Genomic DNA, 21,410 nt, shown 5'->3' on the forward strand with positions numbered 1-21,410 from the left:
GGCCAAGCGGGAACTCCGGGAGGCCAGGGAAGCTTTGGACGAAATGGTTGCCAAGGTGAGATCCTTAGAGGACATTCACCAGGCGAACTTAGAGTCCAAGGCCGCTCTAGCCGCGGAGCTGAAGGAGCTCAGGGACTTCAAGGAGCAATCCATCAAGAAGGCAAAAAGAGCCGAGCTCCTTTCTCCTGTTTCCTGCGCCCGGTGTCCGAAGCGCTTCGATGATGGGGTCTACATGGCTTGGTCTACCAACGACCAAAATATCAAGCTTACCTTCTATCCCACACCTGAGGAAATGATTGCCAAATTTCGGGAGAAGAAGAAGAGACTTGATGCCATGGTAGAGGCACGTATCGGACCTCGCCTTCCTCCGCGCATTGACTGAGCTGCTTTGTGATTGACCCAGTATAACCAAGATTCCACCCGCTTCTTTTATTATTCTCTTTTTTTTTTCTTTGTACATATTTGCTGCTGCCTTGGAACAATATATATAGGTAGCAGTTTTTATTCGAAGGGGAGACAATATTTTTTAAGGCCTATCCCCGGGCCATTTGTATGTATATGACCTGCCCTTTGGGTCAGGATATTTTATATGTGATCTTTCTTTTGCCACATATTTCTCTTTTTGACCTGTCCTTTGGATCAGGATATTTATACTTATGCTTTTCATTTTTGTGCATACTTTTTGACCTGCCATTTGGGTCAGGATATTTTACTTAGTTTGTTTTTCTGTCTGTCCGTGCGGTATACCCTAGTACCCCCCTGAGTGGCATAGAAACTTTGTTTTTAAGGCACTCAGTTTTATTTAACATGTAGATGAGGTATACATTTGGACGGTACAAACCCTTTGAACAAAGTCTAAGTTTTATTTCGCTACTGGTAATATCTTCTGAGGTGATCGGCATTCCAGACTCTTGGCACGGTGGTTCCGTCCATTCTTTTTAGTTTGTAAGTGCCGGAGCCGATCTCCTCCTCGATCTCATATGGTCCTTCCCAATTTGGCCCAAGTACCCCTACTCCGGGTTCCTGGGTGGCTGGGAAGACCCTTCTTAGGACCATATCCCCAATAGCGAATTTTCTATTTTTAACCTTAGAGTTAAAATACTTGGTCACCTTCTTTTGATAAGCAGCCATCCGTATTTGAGACTCATCCCGGAGTTCTTCGACTTGATCCAAAGCTTCTTGAAGCAGTGCTTGATTTGTGGCAGGATCGTAAGTCGTCCTCCTGATAGGAATAATGTTTTTACCGGGACCATTGCTTCACAACCGTACGCCATTGAAAAAGGCGAGTGACCGGTCGTGGTTCTGGGGGTCGTCCGGTAGGCCCATAATACCCTTGGCAATTCTTCAGGCCAGTTATTTTTGCAGGCCGGCAGCTTCTTCTTCAAGGTGACCTTTAGGATTTTATTGACTGCTTTCGCCTGGCCGTTTGTTTGAGGCCTGGCTACCGCGGAGAAGCTCTTCACTACTCCGTGTTGGTTACAGAAGTCAGTAAATTCCTCGCAATCAAATTGCTTTCCATTGTCAGAGACTATTTTGTGAGTCAAGCCGTATCGACATACTATGTTTTTGATAACAAAGTCCAATGCTTTCTTGGCAGTTATTGTCTTCATAGGCTCAGCCTCTGTCCATTTGGTGAAGTAGTCTACTGCTACTATTGCATACTTTACCCCTCCTTTTCCTGTTGGCAGAGACCCGATGAGATCTATTCCCCAAACCGCGAAGGGCCACGGACTGGTCATCAGGGTGATCTCATTTGGAGGGGCTCTCGGTATGTTCGCGTACCTTTGGCACGAGTCACACTTTTGGACATAGTCTATACAATCTTTTTTCATTGTTGGCCAGAAGTACCCTTGCCTCAATATTTTCTTTGAGAGGCTGGGTCCTCCCGTATGATCTCCACAGAACCCTTCGTGGACCTCTAGCATGATTTGTCTAGCTTCAGGGTCCGATACACACCTTAAATAAGGCATGCTGAGTCCTCTCCGGTAGAGAATTTGATCCATCATCACATAACGATGAGCCTGATACTGAATCTTTCGAGACAGTTCCCTCTCTTGGGGCAACTCACCTGTTGTTATGTATTTTATGATGGGGACCATCCAGCTGGGTTCTTGCCCAACCGTTAGCGTGGTTTCTTTTATTTTGATGCTTGGTTCTACCAAGCGTTCCACTGGTACTACCCCCAGCTCTTCGATTTCGCTGTCCGAGGCTAACTTAGCCAGACAGTCCGCGTGAGCGTTCTTTTCTCGGGGGATTCTTTCTATTTTGTAGTCCGCGAACTCGTGGAGCAGTTCTTGGACTATTGTTACGTATGCGGCCATCCGCTCGCCGCGGGTTTGGTATTCTCCAGACACCTGGTTTACGACCAGTTGGGAGTCACTGTAGACTTCCACTCTTTTGGCTCCTACAACTTTTGCCAATTTCAGCCCTGCTATCAGGGCTTCATATTAGGCCTCATTGTTTGAAGCTGTGAAGTCAAATCGGAGGGCCGCCTGGAGTCGCAGTCCAGTTGGTGATATCATAGCCACTCCGGCTCCAGAACCGTTCTCATTAGAAGCTCCGTCTACAAATACCCTCCAGGTGGGGACTGGCGGTACCGGCGTATTTGTTGTTGCCTCGGCTTCGTTGCATTCAGTAATGAAGTCTGCCAAGGCTTGGCCTTTTATAGAAATCCGGGGGACGTAGTGCAAGTCGAATTGACTTAGCTCCATTGCCCACTTGAGGAGTCTTCCGGACGCTTCAGGCTTTTGGAGAACTTGCCGGAGCGGGTGGTTGGTCAGAATCTTGATCAGATGGGCTTGGAAGTATGGCCTTAGCTTCCTTGACGCCATCAGGAGGCAAAATACCAGTTTTTCAATGACCGGGTACCTCGTTTCGACTCCTATCATGCGCTTACTGACATAGTACACGAGATGCTGAGTTTTTTCTTCTTCCCGGACTAGGGCAGCGCTGACCGCATGTTCAGAAACGGCGAAGTAAAGAAACAAGTCTTCTCTAAGGACGGGTTTCGATAGGATAGGAGGCTTGGCCATGTGATCTTTTAGCTTTCTGAATGCCTCCTCGCACTCGTCCGACCATTCGAACTTTTGGCATTTCTTTAGCACGTTGAAGAAGGGTATGCACTTGTCCGTGGACCGTGAGATAAAACGGCTCAATGCAGCTACCTTTCCGGTCAAGCTCTGCACATCTTTATACTTCTTGGGGGATGGCATATTCAGGAGAGCCTGGATTTTTTCCGGGTTTGCTTCAATTCCCCTTTGGCTGACTATGAAACCCAGGAACTTTCCTGATTTGACCCCGAAGGTGCACTTCTTTGGGTTGAGTTTCATACCGTATCTCTGGACAACTTCAAAGCATTCTTCTAAGTCACTTGCATGGCTGTTGCATGCTTTGGATTTGACGAGCATGTCGTCCACGTACACCTCCATGTTTCGCCCCAGGAGATCTTTAAACATCCGGTTAACCATTCTTTGATAGGTTGCTCCGGCGTTTTTCAGTCCGAAAGGCATGACTAGGTAGCAGTATACCCCCTTATCGGTCCTGAAGCTAGTGCACTCCTAGTCTGCCGTATGCATTTTTATTTGATTGTACCCAGCATAGGCATCCATGAAGGATAACAGCTTGAATCCGGAAGTGGCGTCTACCATTTGGCCGATCCTGGGCAGCGGGAAGCAGTCCTTTGGACAAGCTTTGTTTAGATCAGTGAAGTCTATACAAACTCGCCAAGTTCCGTTCGGCTTGGGCACCAGGACCGGATGGGCCAGCCACTCCGGATAGTACACGTCGCGGATCATGCCGTTGGTCAAAAGCTTGTCCACCTCTTTCTCTAGAGCTTCGGCTTTTACCGAGTCGAGCGGGCGTCTCTTTTGCTGTACATGAGGCATGTCCGGGTCGACATTGAGTACATGGGTGATGACATGAGGGCTTATGCCAGTCATGTCTTCTTGGCGCCATGCAAAGATGTCGATGGCGCCCTTCAGTGTTTTTATCATTTTGTCCTTTTCCTCCGAGTCCAGGTTCTTCCCTAACCGGAGTACTTTGGTGGAGTCGACGTCACACACTGGTATTTCTTCGACGTCCTCCATTGGTTCCACGATCCTTTCGGACCCTACACGAGGATCCAACTCATCCTCTTCAGCCATCTCTGGCTCAGCGGACTCCCGGACCATAAGTACGGGTAGGTGGGTGGCAACATTATAACATTGCCTTGCTTCCCCCTGATTCCCCCTCACAGTCCCGACTCCGGCCTCCTGGGTAGGGAATTTTACGCACAGATGTCGGATCGAAGTGATTGCACCAAAGTCTACTAGGGCCGGTCGGCCGAGGATTGCGTTGTAGGCTGTCGGACAGTCCACCACCACGAAGGTGCAATATTTAAATGTGCTTTGGGGACTATCCGGGCACAGGGTGACCGGGAGCCTCACTTTTCCCATTGGGATAAGTGTCGTCCCGTTAAATCCTGTGAGCTGGGATCCACTAGGCGAGAGGTCACGGTCGGTCAAGCCTATCGCGGTGAAGGCTTCTTTGAAGAGCAGGTTCACGGAACTCCCATTGTCAATTAAGACTCTGGCCACCACTTTATTCGCGATGGGGGTCTCTATGACCAACGGGTCGTGATGAGGGAAGCGCACCGTCTTGGCGTCTTCTTCCGTGAACGTGATGGGTTGGTCCATCAGCCGAGGCCTTTGAGCTGGGAGTTGAGTAACTTCCCATATCTCATTGTGTTTTGCGGCCTCGGCGTACCGCTTTCGCTTCTTGCGAGTACTCCCTCCGATATGAGGACCTCCGGAGATCATGGCTACCCGTCCATTCGGCCGGGGCGGCAGTCCGGGAATATGCTGGGCGTCACCTGCGGGAGCAGCTGGAGCCAATGCTCCTGCTGTACCCCCTGGTGTTCCCGGAGGCATACCCCCAGCCACCTGACCCGGGTTAAGGTGGGGAAGCCTATTCTTGATCCACTCATAGAGGTGGCCCAATCGGATTAGATTTTCGATCTCGTCCTTGAGATTCTTACATTCATTGGTGCTATGACCAATGTCGTTGTGGTACTCGCATCTTTTGCTCAGATCTCTCCGGGAGCTGTCTTTGTACAACGGCTGTGGTTTCCGGTAGTGCGTATTTTGCCTAGTGGCGAAGTACACACGTTCTTGAGAGTCCGATAGCTCCGTGTATTGAGTATATTGGGGTGTGTACCCCTTTTTCTGGCGCTTCTCTCCCGTTCGGGTGCTACCTTTGGAGGACCTTTTACTCCTCGATCCCTGGGAAGGGCCTGTTAAGCTAGCAGTCGGGGCAGCATGTGAAGGAGCTTGCCCATTCACTCCGGACGGGTTGCCAAAATGAGAAGATGCTGGTGCCAAAGCTTGGCCCTGGCTATACCCGGGGTAGCAGAGAATTGTATGCCACTCGTTTGTGGAGTTGCGGTCGGGGCAGTACCCGAGGGCGATACTCCGGGCATGTACCCTGCTATCCCGGTGGGATAATAGCCTCCATAAGCCACGATCTGGGCTTCTTCGAGGTTGATATATTTTTGGACTCTTTTCTGGAAGTCCTGGAGGCTGGCAGCCCCTTCTTGCTGCAACTCATTCCAGAAGGGAGTCCCAGTACGGATTCCTGCTTGGAGAAGCGCAAGCTGTTGTCCGTCATCAACCTTCTTAGTCTTCGAGGCTTCCTCCCGGAACCTCTTGATGTAATTCTTCAAGGTCTCGGTGGGCAGTTGCTTGATATTAGTCAAGGCACTGACCTCCAAGTTGACCTTTCTTGCGGCGACAAACTGTCTCAGGAAGTTGGTCTGAAGCTTGTTCCAACAGCCCACGGATCCTGGTTCCAGCTTTTTGAACCATTCCTCCGCGGACCCACTTAGAGTGAGTGGGAAGCACAGACATTTGGCGTCATTGCTGACCCTCATGACCGTCATGACACGATTGAACCGTGACAGGTGGTCGCTGGGATCGGAGTTCCCGGTATATGCTGCCATTTCGGGCATCTTGAAGTTTTTAGGGAGCTCCGCCTTCAGGATGTGCTTGGCACATGGCTCTCGATCCTCGCTGTCTGAATCGGAGTCGTCTCCCTTCTGCCTCCGAGAGACTCGGGCAATGTCTTTTCAAAGTATGGCGAGTTCCGCCATAATTCCTTCATTTAACGTACCCGAGGAAACCACGGGCCCGTATCTTTTTTGGTCAAGGTGATCCCGGAGGTCACCTTGATTCCCATTGATTTGATTTCTCAGATCAATGGGAGGACATCTCTGTCCTCTTCTCCCTCTACCCCCGGGTTCCTGGTGCACAGAAACGCTTTTTCGGTCCCCTCGATCCTGAGGGCCAAGACTCCCTTTTTGGGGCTTGCCCCTCTGCGGACTTTTCCCTTTAGGGAAATCTGAGCGGACCTTTCGCGGATCCTGCACCTTTTTCTTTTGCCCAGGGGTAGAAGTAGGGTTTTTTGTTTGATTCCCTTCAGCAGGATATCTTATAGGGCTAGGTTCCCTAGACTTCTGCTGCTGGGAATTAGGCGAAGATGTCGCTGGTTCCCTGTTGAGTCCAGTGGTCATTGCCTTGGGGTGCACGTGAATGCCAGCTGCTTCCATGGCTTTTTGCATGGCTAGCATCACTTCCTGCATTTTCTGGTTTTGTGCTTTCTGAGCTTCGATCTCGGCTTCGTGATCGATAGCTTTTTGTCTAAGAAGCACCAGCTCTGAGTAACTTCCTTCGTCATAGGCATACTCGTCAAGGTTTCCCTCGTAGTCCTCACCGGGGACTATTTCTTCTTCCTCGGACTCCTCTGCTGCTCTTGAGGCTACATCTTCCTCGTTTGGGTCTTGAGCGTCTTCCAGAGGGCGAGGCTGACGTGTACTTCTTGTCTCCACCATATTTGTGAAGTCAAATGCTTGTTTTGTAGCAGCTTTCTTAAGCTCTCAATGAAAGCACCAAAATGTTGACCGAGGTTTTCGGCAACTAATAAAATATGATTATAATATTGAGCTGTAAGAAAGTGAGAGAAGGATTTTTACGTGGTTGGGGCGTTAATGAGCCTTAGTCCACGAGTCTTTGTTATTAATGGATGTATTTAATACAGATTTTACACTTGAGAGAATGTCACCCTTATAAATACAGAGAATGTTCTTGGTGAGTATTTACTCTTCTTGCTCATATGCAGCCCAAGATTCTCGATCCCATTTAATGAGCTTTGAGGGGGTATTTATAGTGTTTTTGGTGGGGTAATCCCTAGAATTGTTCTTACAAATGTATCTGTAAGTATCCATAAAGTTGGGTATTCCCAATGAATATACCATGAGTAATGCATGGTCAAATCCCTAGGTGCTGTAGGGTTTTTATGAGGAATGTCCTTTTTGCCTTGTGATTGATGTGACTCTTCGCAGAGTAGCCGTCGCTAGACTTAAATGATCATTACTGTAGCACTGCTGGTTGGAGGTTGTGCCGTCAGACTTTATTGCGTGTTGCAGTCCCAACACGCTTCCTCCCATGCAACATTAAATGCGACTTGATTGCTCAGGAGAAGCCTGACACCTCACGGAGAGGCTTTATGTTGTGCGAGCTTCCGGGAGCACCTTACACTCCGGGTGCCTCCTCCGGGACCTATGCCCAAGGTGCTTCCTTGTGGCATACAAAGACTTATCAAATATTTATAAGTTAATAGATCCACGTGTCCCTGTTCGGTTGGTCCACGTATATTGGGTGAAATCAGGGGCAACAGCTACATTGGTGTGTCATTTAAATGTGATTATATATGTATATTTTTTAAAATTTTTAAATTTTTTTAATTAGGTAACGTATCTCATAATGCATGTATTATAATTTACTTATTCTTAACCAAAACCAAATTTGAGTGCGTCTATATATAGGTTGGATTCGTAAATTTAATATAAATATTTTTTTATTTCCAAACTTTACGAAAAATATGGTATGTGAATTTAATTTAATATATAAAATAAATGATAATAAAGTTAAAAATATAGTTAAAAATATTTATAATATTTAAATTTAAATTTTATTTTAATTTAATTTAAAGTTAAACCAATAAATTTAAAAATAATATTAAAAATATCAATAATATTTTAGGTATTTTAAATTATAATAAAAATTTATTTGTATAAAATATCTGTATAATTTTTATTTTTAAATATATATAATAATATTATAAAATTAATAAAGAATATTTTGTTAAGTAATAGGATATTCTGTTAAAGTTAATGTAGAATTCAAAAAAGTATCGTTAAACTAAAAATTTTGTTACATAGCCATATTTTATATAGAATAGACATCCTAGAAAAATTATTAATATCTTGCATATTTTAATTTATGATTTACTGCATAATTTAAACAATTTAATCACTGTAATGTAATTTAAAAATATAAATATCTATTTTAGAACTTAAGGTTGTGCATGTGTTTATTCTTTATTTCTCTTTATTAAAACATATATCTATTTTAGGTCAAATGAATAAAATAATTTTACTAAATTTCTTAGTTTTATTAATTAGCAGGTTCTTAAAGAAACAAATCTCCTATAAAAATTTTACTTTAACTATTATATGTATTCACATTGAATATTCTTAAACTTTGTATTAGTTTTTCTCATTTTTTCAATACTTTTAACATTATTTAAAAAAAAATTAAAAATTTTATTAGTAGTTTCTTTTAATTTATAAATTTTAATATTATTACTTTTTTATATATCTTGGTAACATTTTGTATCTAATTTAATTTGCTTAAAACTTTATACAATATTTTCATTTTTTTTTTAAATACTATCATATTTCTTTTTTAAATAACACTTCGATTAAATATTTTCTAATAAAAAATAATGTTGTTTATTGAATAACATCCATAAAATCAAAGAAAAAAAAAATTAATTATATAACTAAAAATACACATAACCAAAATAAAAACTAAGAATATAACTAAATATACGTTGCGCGTAATATTAGCCTAGTTATATATTAATATATAGCTTAGAAATTTACATGTGTTATGAGATAAATTTTAAGGTCTTTTTTATTTTTACACTTTAAAACAGTTTTTTTTTTTTTTTTGGTATTTGTACGGAATTCTACATAGAAATCCCTATTGCAACTAGCGCTGCAACCTAAATTGCAACAAAAAATCGTACAGAAACCTCTACTGCAACTAGCGCTGCAACCACTTTAGAAACTCAAACCGTAAATTTGAAAAAAAAAAGGTTAAAAAAATAGTATATGGGGTAATTCCCCTAAATTTTATTAGAATTTTTTTAAGTATAAATTAATTTATAAAAATATCTTAACAAATCTTAATTAAAATAGTATATTGCCATGTCATCAAAAGATATATGAATTCTAAATTAATATGCCTAAAATGGAAAAATCTCTTTTTTTTTTTAAGAAAAAACTTCCAAAGTAATGTTTTGATTATTTATCATACTAATAAAATACCATTATAATAAAAGATAATTGGTAATTGATATGAGATATTTTTGTTGGAGTTTTATGCCTTAAATAAAATTTAATTTCAGTGTATTTTATTTACTTATCAATAAAAGATTAAAGATCATTTTTTACTATTGTATATTTCTTAGTTCACATGTTTCTTTCATGATTATTTATTTAATATATAAATTTTGCTAATATATAGTTATTCATGATTATAGTATTGTCGCTACAGTGAAAAAAATTGTGATTATATGCGTCAAACTATTTAGTCTCATGATTTATCTTTACATTAGATTTACACTGACATGATAACCAGTGATGTGATTTATTTACACTTGGTTAGGTGAAAATATCTTTTCTAGGGCATTAACAAAGTAAACTTGTAAGGATGTATAGGGTTTACATCGGACGGGATCGATATTGATAGTAGAATAGATATCTTAAGTTACTGTTATATCTTTTCTAAGTCAATATTGCTTAGTTGATCTTAGATCAATTGATGTTAATCCTGAGATGATTTAGCTTTAAGCTAGTTGTATTATTAGAGTTCTTTGACTTGTTCATTACTGGCTTACCCGTCGGTATAACTCATACTTACATCTTGGGAACTCGGTAATATAACTGAGTGGGAGCCTTAATCATAGATATAGACATTTATAGCTTCTATGATTATTTAGAAGTAAAACGATAGTTTCCTTTGAGCTTGGCTAAATGAGTTAAATGGTGGAGGACTCATTTTAGTAATTAAATTAGTTTACTGAAATATCATTTACAAAGAGCTAAGTGTTTAAAAGATAAAATGCACTGAGGGGTAAAAAAGTAATTTTGTCCATAATCGATGTAGACCATCTATAGAGGATCATTGATTAGTTTGGTTGAAATAATAGATAATTTATCATATATCTATATTAGATATATAAAGCATTCTATGTAATCAAGAGTGTAATTGTGAGTGTATAGTAGAGTCATGATAAATTAGTAAGTTAAGAAATTTACTTGGTAAATTTATTAGGATATTTTTAGCCTATCTGTCGAATCACTTTTTAGAGTTATTTTTCTTCTTTGCTGTTACTTTTTGGACAATTTTACGCTTATTTTCCTTTGTTTCAGGTTTCCGGGGTTTAAAAGTGTAAAATTAATTAACTATTAAAGGGACAAGATAAGTTGAAAATCGATGAAAAAATCATGTTGAATTTTTGAAGCTCGCAACTAAAAGCTCATTGTTGGTCGCGACTAATTGTTAATGCAGTGAGGGTATAGCATGGTCGCGGCAAGGAGCTTTGGCAGAAGAATCGATGTTTTCGACTCACTATAGTTGCCGCGGTGAGACTATCTATGGTCACAGCGACGCCTCTGTATGGGACAAGGATATTGTTGTCTTTTCACTATTTTGAGTTATAAAACTGATTTTTGTAAGGGGGTTTTGAATTTTATTGGAGGCAGAAAAGAACCCTAGAAACATAAGAATAAGACTTTTGAAATGAGTGTGGCGATCCGATCGAGTTCTCCACCTAGTTTCTTTCTCTTCCCTTTAATTTCTTTATGTTTTATTCTGTCTTTAGTTTAATCATGGATTTGATTGTTGAAATTATGAACTAATTTCTCAATTTAGAGATATGATGAATGTTAACTGATTTTATTCTATGAGTTAATGTGATTTGACTATTTCTTCTTTCTTGTACTTGTGGTTTGTTCATATTTGTTTTAATACATGTTTAAGCTTGATCACCTTATTCATGATTCATGATCCTAATATAAAATCTTTAAAGTAAATATTAGGAATGCTCTAATTGAACAAGCACAGGTTTTGATGTGAAATGAGAGTATTCACATAGCTTTGTGTGGCATTTAGACTATTACTCAATGCAAATTATATGTTATTCTATCTCAAAGATGCAATAATTAGCATATAATTTAGGACTTTTAGATCTGAAGAGAGTTATAATCTGTCATCATTAAAAAGGAAAAAGACTAGTTAAATAGCATTAATGATTGGGAAATTGAAGCAACTAGATTCATATCCTTAATTCACATCCATAGTTAAATAACTTTTATCACTTTCTTTAATTTTTTGTCAATTTATATTGTTCTCTTTCAAAATTATTTTCCAACTAAATATAAACATAGATCTAGTTTAGTGGTAATCAATTTTAATTCATGTGGGTTTGACCTAACCTGTTAAGTGCTACTTGATTCGTGCACTTGCGTAGTTTAGTAATTTTCATAACAAGTTTTTAGCACCATTTTTGGGGAATTGCTTAAATTGATATTAGTGTCAAATTCTTCTTATCGCATCTCAGGTACCTTTGGTTTATGCGACATCAAGGACCAAGTTCAAGAGTGTTTGTTGATCCTAAGATTGAGAAGACCTGCATACAAAAATAGAAAAAACAAGAGGTTAGAAAGAGTTGTTGAAAGGGTTGACCAAGAAGAGGTTATGGCTAATAACGACAATAATAAAGGTGATGTAGAAGACCAGGCTAATAGTCGTAATCCGCCTAACCGCTGCCTAAGGAAGTATGTCTTACCAACAATGACAGGGGTTCAGTTTTGTATAAGACATCCTGCCATGGAAGCCAACAATTTTGAAATCAAGTCGGCTATACTTCAAATGGTTCAATCCACAGTCCAGTTTGAGGGACTACCCTTGGAAGATCCCAACATACATCTGTCAAACTTCATGGAGTTATGTGAGACATTCAAAATGAATAGAGTAAGTAACGATACCATTCGTATAAGGTTTTTTCCATTTTCGTTGTGTTATAGTGAGATTTCTCTCACCTAAAAACTCGAGACCAGACTCCTCTTTAAAGGACACGTGTATTCAGATTTCCAATGAAGGCTGAATGTCCGTGAGAGATTTCTCGAAGTTTAGACCTCGCGCAGGCTAAAATAGCGAGATACTGTAGGTGCGACTTAAGTCACACCGCATAACCATAATTCCCATCATGCAGGGTAGATCCAACTCGCATATGTCAGAACATGTGCGAGTGTCCCCCTCTATACCTCCGCGACGAGTATAGAGACCAATGCCCTATGATGCAGTTTTGGTCCCAGCGACCCAACAGCCCTGACAGACCGATATAAGTTCGCGTGTCCAGATGTTACCAGCTTCAACATGCGACGTCTACAACGGGCGATTACCTAAGGACGCAGACGTTCCAAACGTATGTGCGACCCTATGAGCTCAACAGACGGAACATGAACGGTCAGCTCGCAGATGCGAAAGACGCATACGTTGATGAATTCAGTAACTGTCATACATTTATTAATGTTAACGTTGTTTGAGTTTAGTCATTGCAATTCAATGTGTAAATAATGGATTAACAATAAATGTGATCCTCATGTAACCGATTGGGTACCTGCTTTACATATAAAGGGGTGATCCACCATGAAAAATGGACCGACGAATCCTTTGCTACAGTGGACTAAGCAGAACAAAATCTGACTGAACCACTATAATTCACCGTCTTGTTTATTTTTCCAGCCTTGTTGTTTATTCTCGCATTCCCATTCGAGTACTCGCCATTCTAGGTTGAATACTCGCATTTGTCATCTCTCAAATAATTCTCTTTTTTATCAGTTAAATTATACTTTTTGGTGTTGCGAAATTAGCTCGACAACATTTGGCGCCGTCTGTGGGAATTCGACTGTAAGATTCTATTCACTTCAAGGAACACCACTCATCATGGCTGGAAATCACGCTAACGGAGCTAACAATGAATCCATCAATATTGGAATGATGAGCGTACCATTGCCTGGAACCGGAGTGCCACCTGTAGACGTCATCAACGGCGGGGTAGGAAGGAGCAACATCAGACCACTCAACCTATTTCCAGAAACAACTGGTCCTCAAGTCGGAGGCACGTCCACACCGCCAGCAACCATGCACTTTCCCCCTGTCACCCCGGCGGTCGTGTCCGAAGGAGTGGTCCAACTCACGACTGATCAATACGCTGCAATCCAGGATCAGCTGCGAGCACTACAAGCTGAGGTAGATGGACAGAGCCGAGCTCGACGCCCTCCTCGGGTCCCTGCCGTTCGTAACGAAAACCCTCAGGTAACAGTTTCCCGACGTCAAACTAACCGTTCACGCAGGGAACGAAGAACTGATCCTGAAATCTTGGACTTGAATCACCCGACGTCAAGAGACCAATCTGCAAGGTTGCCTAACCAGAGCGCGCAAATCGACGAGGATCCTGAGCGCCGCAACCCTCGCAGTCGTCCACCTCGAGATAACGACGCAGAGTCAGCCTCCTCATCCTCGCATGGCCGTACTCCGAGCAGGTATACGAGGTCTGGTTCTGTGCAGACACAGCAAGGAGGACACTATCGTGTACACCGAGGTGATCTGCGTGATCATCTCAACGCAGTCTTTAGGGCGCGCTCCCGCGGCCCGCATAACACGGAGACGCTCCATGATCCCCATACGGGCGATCAGGGTGTCAATACAGTTAACAACCCGCCTATCGCGCCGATCGCGACTACTGGGATCAATATCCCCCCGAACCTTCTTTGCGGTGGCTGCGAGCCCGCTGTTGTAGCAATTCCACCTCCTGCGACAGGAGGAATCGATCAAAGTATGCTTCTGCAAGCCTTGAAGATGCTCGAGCGGCAACGTAAGCCCATATACAAGCCGCACGGCACCTCGCCTTTTACGCGAAGTGCGACAGGCCCAACTTCCAAAGGGGTTTCGTTTATCCGAATCCCTCAAATATAAAGGTACTTCTAACCCGTTAGATTACCTAGAAAAGTTTAACACCATAATGGAAGTGGACCAGGTACCGCAACTTGCGAAGTGTCGCATTCTCGCGGCCACACTCGAGGAGAATGCCCATGATTGGTTCACCCAATTACCAGAGGCATCGATATCGACATGGGAGAACTTCGTCGATTTATTTCTCACACATTTCCAGGCCACGATGACGTATAGGCCACCCTATACAACTCTGGCGAACATCAAGCAAGAACCTGGTGAGTCTTTGCAGAATTATTTCAAGCGTTTTAACGCCGAAGTAACAAAAGTTGAGAAGGCCCCCGAGTCTTCGCTTGTTTGCATGTTAATAACAGGTATCTTGCCAAGAACCGACTTCTGGAAAGAGCTACAGGCCCGAAGGCCAGAATCCTTGGTAGAATTCTTCGCCATGGCCGAACCTCATAAGAGAATCGAGAACTCCTTGGCGGAATTGGAGAAGGGCAAGAACAAACAGCGATCACCCATACCGCGTTCGCGGTCCCGCAGTCCGCGAGGAAAGAATTCCAGGGGCCGAAGCCCCAGAAGACGCAGTCCACGCAAACCGCGAAGCCCGAAGTTGGCTAAGTCACCACCAAAAAAGGAGTCCTCGCCCAAAAGAAAAGGGGGACCTCGCTTCGTTAATTATACCGAACTTGCCGTACCTCGAGACCATATCTATGCGATTGAGGAAAGGAACGGCGTCTTCAAGAAGCCGCCCCCCATCAGGGGAAATCGCGACCGAAGAGATCCCAAAAAGTTCTGTAAGTACCACAAAGACATCGGTCACACTACCCTTGAGTGTTGGGTCTTGCAGGACGAGATTGAAGAATTGATCAGAAGGGGAAAGTTCGACAAATACAAGAGGAATGAGGAAAGACATCCCCAAGCGGATGGCAAAGAAGATGGTCAGAACGCGAGTGGCACGAGAACGCCTCGCAACATTTTAACCATAATAGGAGGACCGCATATTGCAGGCGACTCTCGCAAGTCGCAAGAAAGGTATGCTAGAGAAGCTAAGGAGAGGCCGTTAACCAATGTAAACAATCTTGGTGAACGGCCGGAGAAGCTCTTCAAGAAAGAATGCGAGGACATTGTCTTTATGGAGAGCGATGCGAGATGGGTCCACCACCCGCATTCCGACGCACTCGTGATAGTCGCCAATATAGGTGGAGACAACGTCCATCGCATATTGGTCGACAATGGAAGTTCGGTGAATTTACTGAACTTCCAAGCCTTCAAGCAAATGGGGTTACAAGAAAAAGATTTGCGGCCAATGACATCGAGCATCTATGGCTTCTCGGGAGATGTCATAGCTATCAAAGGAATGATCAAACTCCCAGTCACTTTGGGAACTGCACCAATAACTGCCAAGTCGATGGCCGACTTCGCAGTAATTGATCAATACTCAGCGTATAACGCCGTAATTGGACGGCCAATCCTGAAGGAGATGAAGATCGTAACTTCGATCTATCATCTAACGATGAAATTCCCCACTCCCTCTGGAGTAGGATCAGTGAGGGGAGTCCAATCTGACTCTCGAGAATGTTACAATGCAGCTGTCAAGCTCGCAGAAAAGAGGACAGTTAACGTTATTCACCTTTTGAATGCACCACCACCTCGCCAGGAGATCCTCAGGATCGAGGAAGTACCGCACGTGGACAACCCAGACTTGGACCCAAGAGTCCTTGATCACACCGCCGCAGCCCAAGCCGCGGAAGACACAATCGAGGTACCTATAGATCCTATGGATAATAATAAGGTTTTAAAGATTGGTTCTAGATTAAGTATACAATTGCGAGAACGCTTGACGTCTTTTCTAAAACAAAATCTTGATATTTTTGCCTGGAAACATTCAGATATGGTCGGGATATCTCCACAGGTCATGTGTCATCGCTTGAACATTGACCCAGAAGTGCGAGGTGTCCGACAAAAGCGCCGCAAAATGGACCCCGCAAGGTACCAAGCGCTGAAAGAGGAAGTTGACCGCCTCCTTGCCTGCGGCTTTATACGGGAGTCATTTTACCCCGACTGGTTAGCTAATCCAGTACTCGTGCCAAAGCCCAATGGGTCATGGCGTACATGCGTTGACTTTACAGATTTGAACAAAGCCTGTCCCAAAGACAGCTTTCCTCTTCCTAGCATTGACCAGCTTGTCGATGCCACTGCAGGTCACGCACTTTTAAGCTTCATGGATGCATACTCGGGATACAATCAAATCCCGATGTACGAACCAGACCAAGAACATACCTCGTTCATTACTGATCGAGGATTATACTGTTACAAGGTAATGCCTTTTGGTTTAATAAACGCAGGTGCGACTTATCAAAGGCTAGTGAATATGATGTTCGCAGATCTTATTGGAAACACAATGGAGGTATATGTTGACGATATGCTCGTAAAATCGCAACATGCGGAGGATCATATCACGCACTTACAGGCCATGTTCGACATATTGCGACGATATAAGATGCGTCTAAACCCCTTAAAATGCGTCTTTGGAGTGGGTTCCGGAAAATTCCTTGGTTTTATGGTAAATCAGCAAGGAATAGAAGCCAATCCTGCGAAAATTAGAGCGTTGGTAGAAATGCCGTCACCGACTAAGCCAAAGGAGGTTCAGAGCCTCACAGGCAAAGTCGCGGCTTTAAACCGCTTCATATCCAGATCCTCTGACAAGTGTAAAGAGTTTTTTCAGATTTTGAAAGGTAACAAGAGGTTTCAATGGGATGAGAAATGCGAGCAGGCTTTTCAAGCGTTAAAAGCGCATCTGGGGCAACCTCCAATTCTTTCAAAGCCGTTGCCCGGAGAGGTTTTGTCTATTTATTTAGCCGTCTCCGAGTATGCGATCAGTTCAGTACTTGTCCGCGAGGACCAAGGACGTCAACACCCGGTGTACTACGTCAGTAAGCGATTATTGGACGCCGAGACGCGTTATCCTCAAATGGAGAAACTGGCCTTTGCCCTGATAATATCCTCAAGAAAATTGCGACCTTATTTCCAGGCTCACAGCATTGAAGTTTTGACAAACTTCCCCTTGAGACAGGTTTTGGCAAAGCCAGAGGCTTCGGGGAGATTGTTAAAGTGGGCTATGGAGTTGAGTCAGTTCGATATCAGGTATAAACCAAGAACCGCGATCAAGGGGCAAGCCCTAGCAGATTTTATACTTGAGTTCCCGAGCACAGAGGTGGCGGTTGTAGAGGGTGGAAATGACATCGCCATGATGGGCAAAGAGGTATGGACATTGTATGTCGATGGAGCCTCAAATAATGAAGGTTCTGGCAGCGGGATCTTGTTAATCAGTCCCAATAATTTCAAGGTACACGCTGCTCTACGTTTTGAATTCTCTGCATCTAACAATGAAGCCGAGTATGAGGCTTTAATCGCAGGTCTGAAATTGGCTCTCGAGATGAAAGTCGAATACCTACAAGCATTTAGCGACTCTCAAATCGTGGTATGTCAAGTGAGTGGAGAATACCTAGCGAGACGCGGAAGATTGGTTAAATACTTAGCCATCGTTCGTGAAATCATGCAGAAATTCAAACATGTAGCTGTGTCTCGAATACCGCGTACTCAAAATGCCCACGCAGACGCATTGGCCCGACTGGCCTCCACTAGAGAAGCCGAATTACTCGATGTAATTCCAGTAGACATATTGTCTCATCCAACTATAGATCGAGAAACAATCATGGAGATCGATGACGTTCAGGAGATTACCTGGATGACTCCTATCCTCACATACCTTGACAAGGGGCTCCTACCTGACGATAAAATAGAAGCAAGGAAATTGCGACAACGAGCAGCCCGTTATGTGATATATGACCAGAGTTTGTATCGCCGAAGTTTTAGTCAACCACTTCTCAAATGTATCGGTGGAGAAGGTTGCGATTACATACTGCGCGAAGTGCATGAAGGAATTTGTGGAAATCATACTGGAGGTAATTCCCTTGCCTTAAAAATTATGCGACAAGGATATTACTGGCCAACATTGCGACAAGATGCCCTCGCATTTGCAAAAAAGTGTGATAGATGCCAGCGAATAGCCACATATACACACCAACCCCCGAGTAACCTCCATTCTATCACGAGTCCCTGGCCCTTTGCAATATGGGGAATTGATTTAATCGGTGAGTTACCCAAGGGAAAAGGCGGAGTCAAATATGCTGTAGTCGCGGTTGACTACTTCACGAAGTGGGCTGAAGCGAAAGCACTCGCAACCATCACTGCGACGAAGTTACGCGAGTTCGTCTACACTTCCATCATTTGTCGTTTTGGTATTCCGCACAAACTCATTTCGGATAATGGAAAACGGTTGTTGTAAAGAAATGCGACAGCTATGCGATGATTTAGGAATTAAAAAAGCCTTTTCCGCAGTCGCTTACCCGCAGAGTAACGGACGGTAGACGATCAACAAAATAATTAAGCACACCATAAAGGGAAAATTAGAAGATCGCAAAGGGACATGGCCAGATGAATTACCGCAAGTCCTATGGTCTTACAATACAACCCCTCGATCTACAACTGGAGAAACACCCTTCTCACTTTCTTACGGGTACGAGGCCATGTTGCCGGTAGAAGTTGGGGCAGGATCCTTGCGCAGAGATGCTTTCGATATCTCGCAGAACAACGAGAGTCAGTTGTTTTGCCTTGATCTTTTAGAAGAAAAGCGTGATAAAGCGCAACTACAAAACGCGGCTTATCAACAACGAACAGCAAGGTACTTTAACTCGAAAGTAAAGATAAAAACTCTGCGAGTAGGAGACTTGGTCCTTAGAAAGGTAATGCCAAACACCAAAGTCCCATCTCATGGAGTCTTTGGAGACAATTGGGAAGGACCATACATAATCGCAGATCAAATTGGTGATGCCACTTATCGACTCGCAACACTCGATGGAACCGCGATTCCACGAGCATGGAATAGCGAGAGCTTGAAATTTTATTATCAGTAATATTCGCGTTATTCGGTTATGTTAATTCGAGTACTTATACTTAGATATTTTTTGTTCAAAATAATTCCTAAGTATAGGGGCATGTGTACCCGCATGTATTACTGATTGCTTGAATAAAATTACTTATTGAGTTTTTCGAGTAATTTAAATTACCGACTTCAAAAGTTTTTCCTACTTTATTACACCAAGCTGTAATTAAAGTCGCATATATATATAAAATTGCGATTACACCAAGCTGTGATCAAAGTTAAAAATATATAAAATCGCAAGTACCCGTGTACTGCGTAAATATTAAAGCTATCCCCGCGAGGATAGAAATTTGTCCAAAAAGTAAGATAAAATTCTTTAAGTACAGAAGTGGGAGTACCCGTGTACCGCATATATAAAAAAAAAAGTGAGAGTGAAATTAAACAACAACATAAGATAGAAAATAATCAAATGTCTGGAGCAATGGGAGTAGTCTCATCAGAAGCAGCCTCGTCCGCGATCTTGCTGACGACCTCATTCTCGACCTCTTCAGCCTGTACTCCAAACTACACAATCACTTCTAAATCATGTATTGAACTAAGAAAACTCAAGCTCAAGAACTTGAGCTTCAACCCAATACTCACACCTAATTCCAGCAAGAACCAGCCACAAGCAGCAAATAAATAAACAAATTCAAGCTTGAAAACACCCATGATTTATTCTCTAAACTTAATCCACACAAGTCAAGAGATTAAACACACAAACTCACAAGATCAAGCACCCTTTTTCACAACACATGCATAATCAAAACCAAATAACCTAAACATGTTTCTACTACAACATTTCAGCAAGGGAAACATAATTTAAAACCAAGAAACTACCTCAAACACTTGCACAATTAAGCCTCAAGCCTTCAACACCTTTCTTTCAACCCACAAGCTTCAAATCAAGCTCCAATTTTCACAACTCAAGTTGAAATACATCAAGAGGGTAAGAGAGGGAGAGGGTTCGGGTGAGAGAGAGAGAATACCAGAAAATGTAATTTAATTTCTCTCAAAAAATCAATTTTTGGCTCAAGTAAATCACTTATGGTCAAATGACCATTTTGCCCTTAAGGCTTAAAACACACATATTCATTTTCAAGGGCATAAATGCCATTTCACACCCAAATATTGCCAATTAAATTTCAGATTATCACATATCAAATAAAATGCCAAATAATCAATTCAATTTACATTTCAGGCCCGAACCCAGTTCGGCCCGAAATTCCCGGGTGTGACTATACCGCGCCAACCTGTCAGAACACACCTGAAAAAGACAACACAGGCATACTATATAATAATATAGTTCTATTAAACACGTAATTAATTTAATCTCAACAATTTACCCTTCTCGGGTCATAATTACCAAAATGCCCCTGGCTCACCAACGGGGTCTTTAATATATTAAAATTCATATAAAATCACATATATTAAATTATATAATAATATAATTTCCTCAATTATACATAATTATCTAGTTAGGGTTTTGCTAATCCTTTTCTTAATCCCGGGTATTACAGTCATCTCTCAAATAATTCTCTTTTTTATCAGTTAAATTATACTTTTTGGTGTTGCGAAATTAGCTCGACAACACGTTGAGGGAGCGAGCCAAGATTTGGTTGGTGTCTTTGCCACCCAATTCTATTGTCACATGGAACGACTTAATAATGACTTTTTGTCCAAGTTCTTTCCTCCAGCAAAAGCTGCCAAGTTGCGAAGGGAGATTAATAATTTTTATCACCTCGACACTGAGTCTCTATGAATCTTGGGAGAGATTCAAGGATCTTATCAAAAAGTGTCCCCATCATGGGATTGAGAAGTGGATGCGTGTTCATTGGATCACATCCAATGTTTTTAGGCCTATCCAAATCCGATCTAATCATATACTGGATGTTAGATTTTACCATCCGATTCGATCCAATTAATTTCAGTCATCCAATCGATCCAACATCCACTGGATGTTGGATTAGATCAGTTCTATCCATTGGATGTATTTCATATATATTAATTGGTTTAATTTTGGTTTATCCAGTATTTTAGACCTAGTATTTTTTGGATCGGATCGGATCCATCTAATATTTTAGGTCCAGTATGTATTGGATTGGACTGGATCCATCCAATCCAAGAAAAAAAAAAGTAAAATTTTAATGTTAATTTTCATATATACATGTAGATTTGACGTATAATAATATAAAATCTAATTACTCATCCAAACTAAATGAAAATACTAATTAGTTCGATTGGATGTTGGATGTATTGAATTTTTAGATACCTCATCCACCATCCGATCTGATCCAATTGGA

General features: G+C 42.1%; 1 non-coding gene across 1 annotated transcript; it reads right to left on the bottom strand.

Moving 5' to 3' along the window:
* Nucleotides 1-20,815: 20,815 nt before the first annotated feature.
* Nucleotides 20,816-20,920, bottom strand: LOC115696113 (small nucleolar RNA R71). Its single transcript, XR_004007708.1, has one exon. It is a non-coding gene; the product is annotated as a small nucleolar RNA R71 (small nucleolar RNA).
* Between the last annotated feature and the right edge of the window lie 490 nt (nt 20,921-21,410).

Source organism: Cannabis sativa, chromosome 6, assembly GCF_029168945.1.
Source record: "Cannabis sativa cultivar Pink pepper isolate KNU-18-1 chromosome 6, ASM2916894v1, whole genome shotgun sequence".
NCBI lineage: Eukaryota > Viridiplantae > Streptophyta > Magnoliopsida > Rosales > Cannabaceae > Cannabis > Cannabis sativa.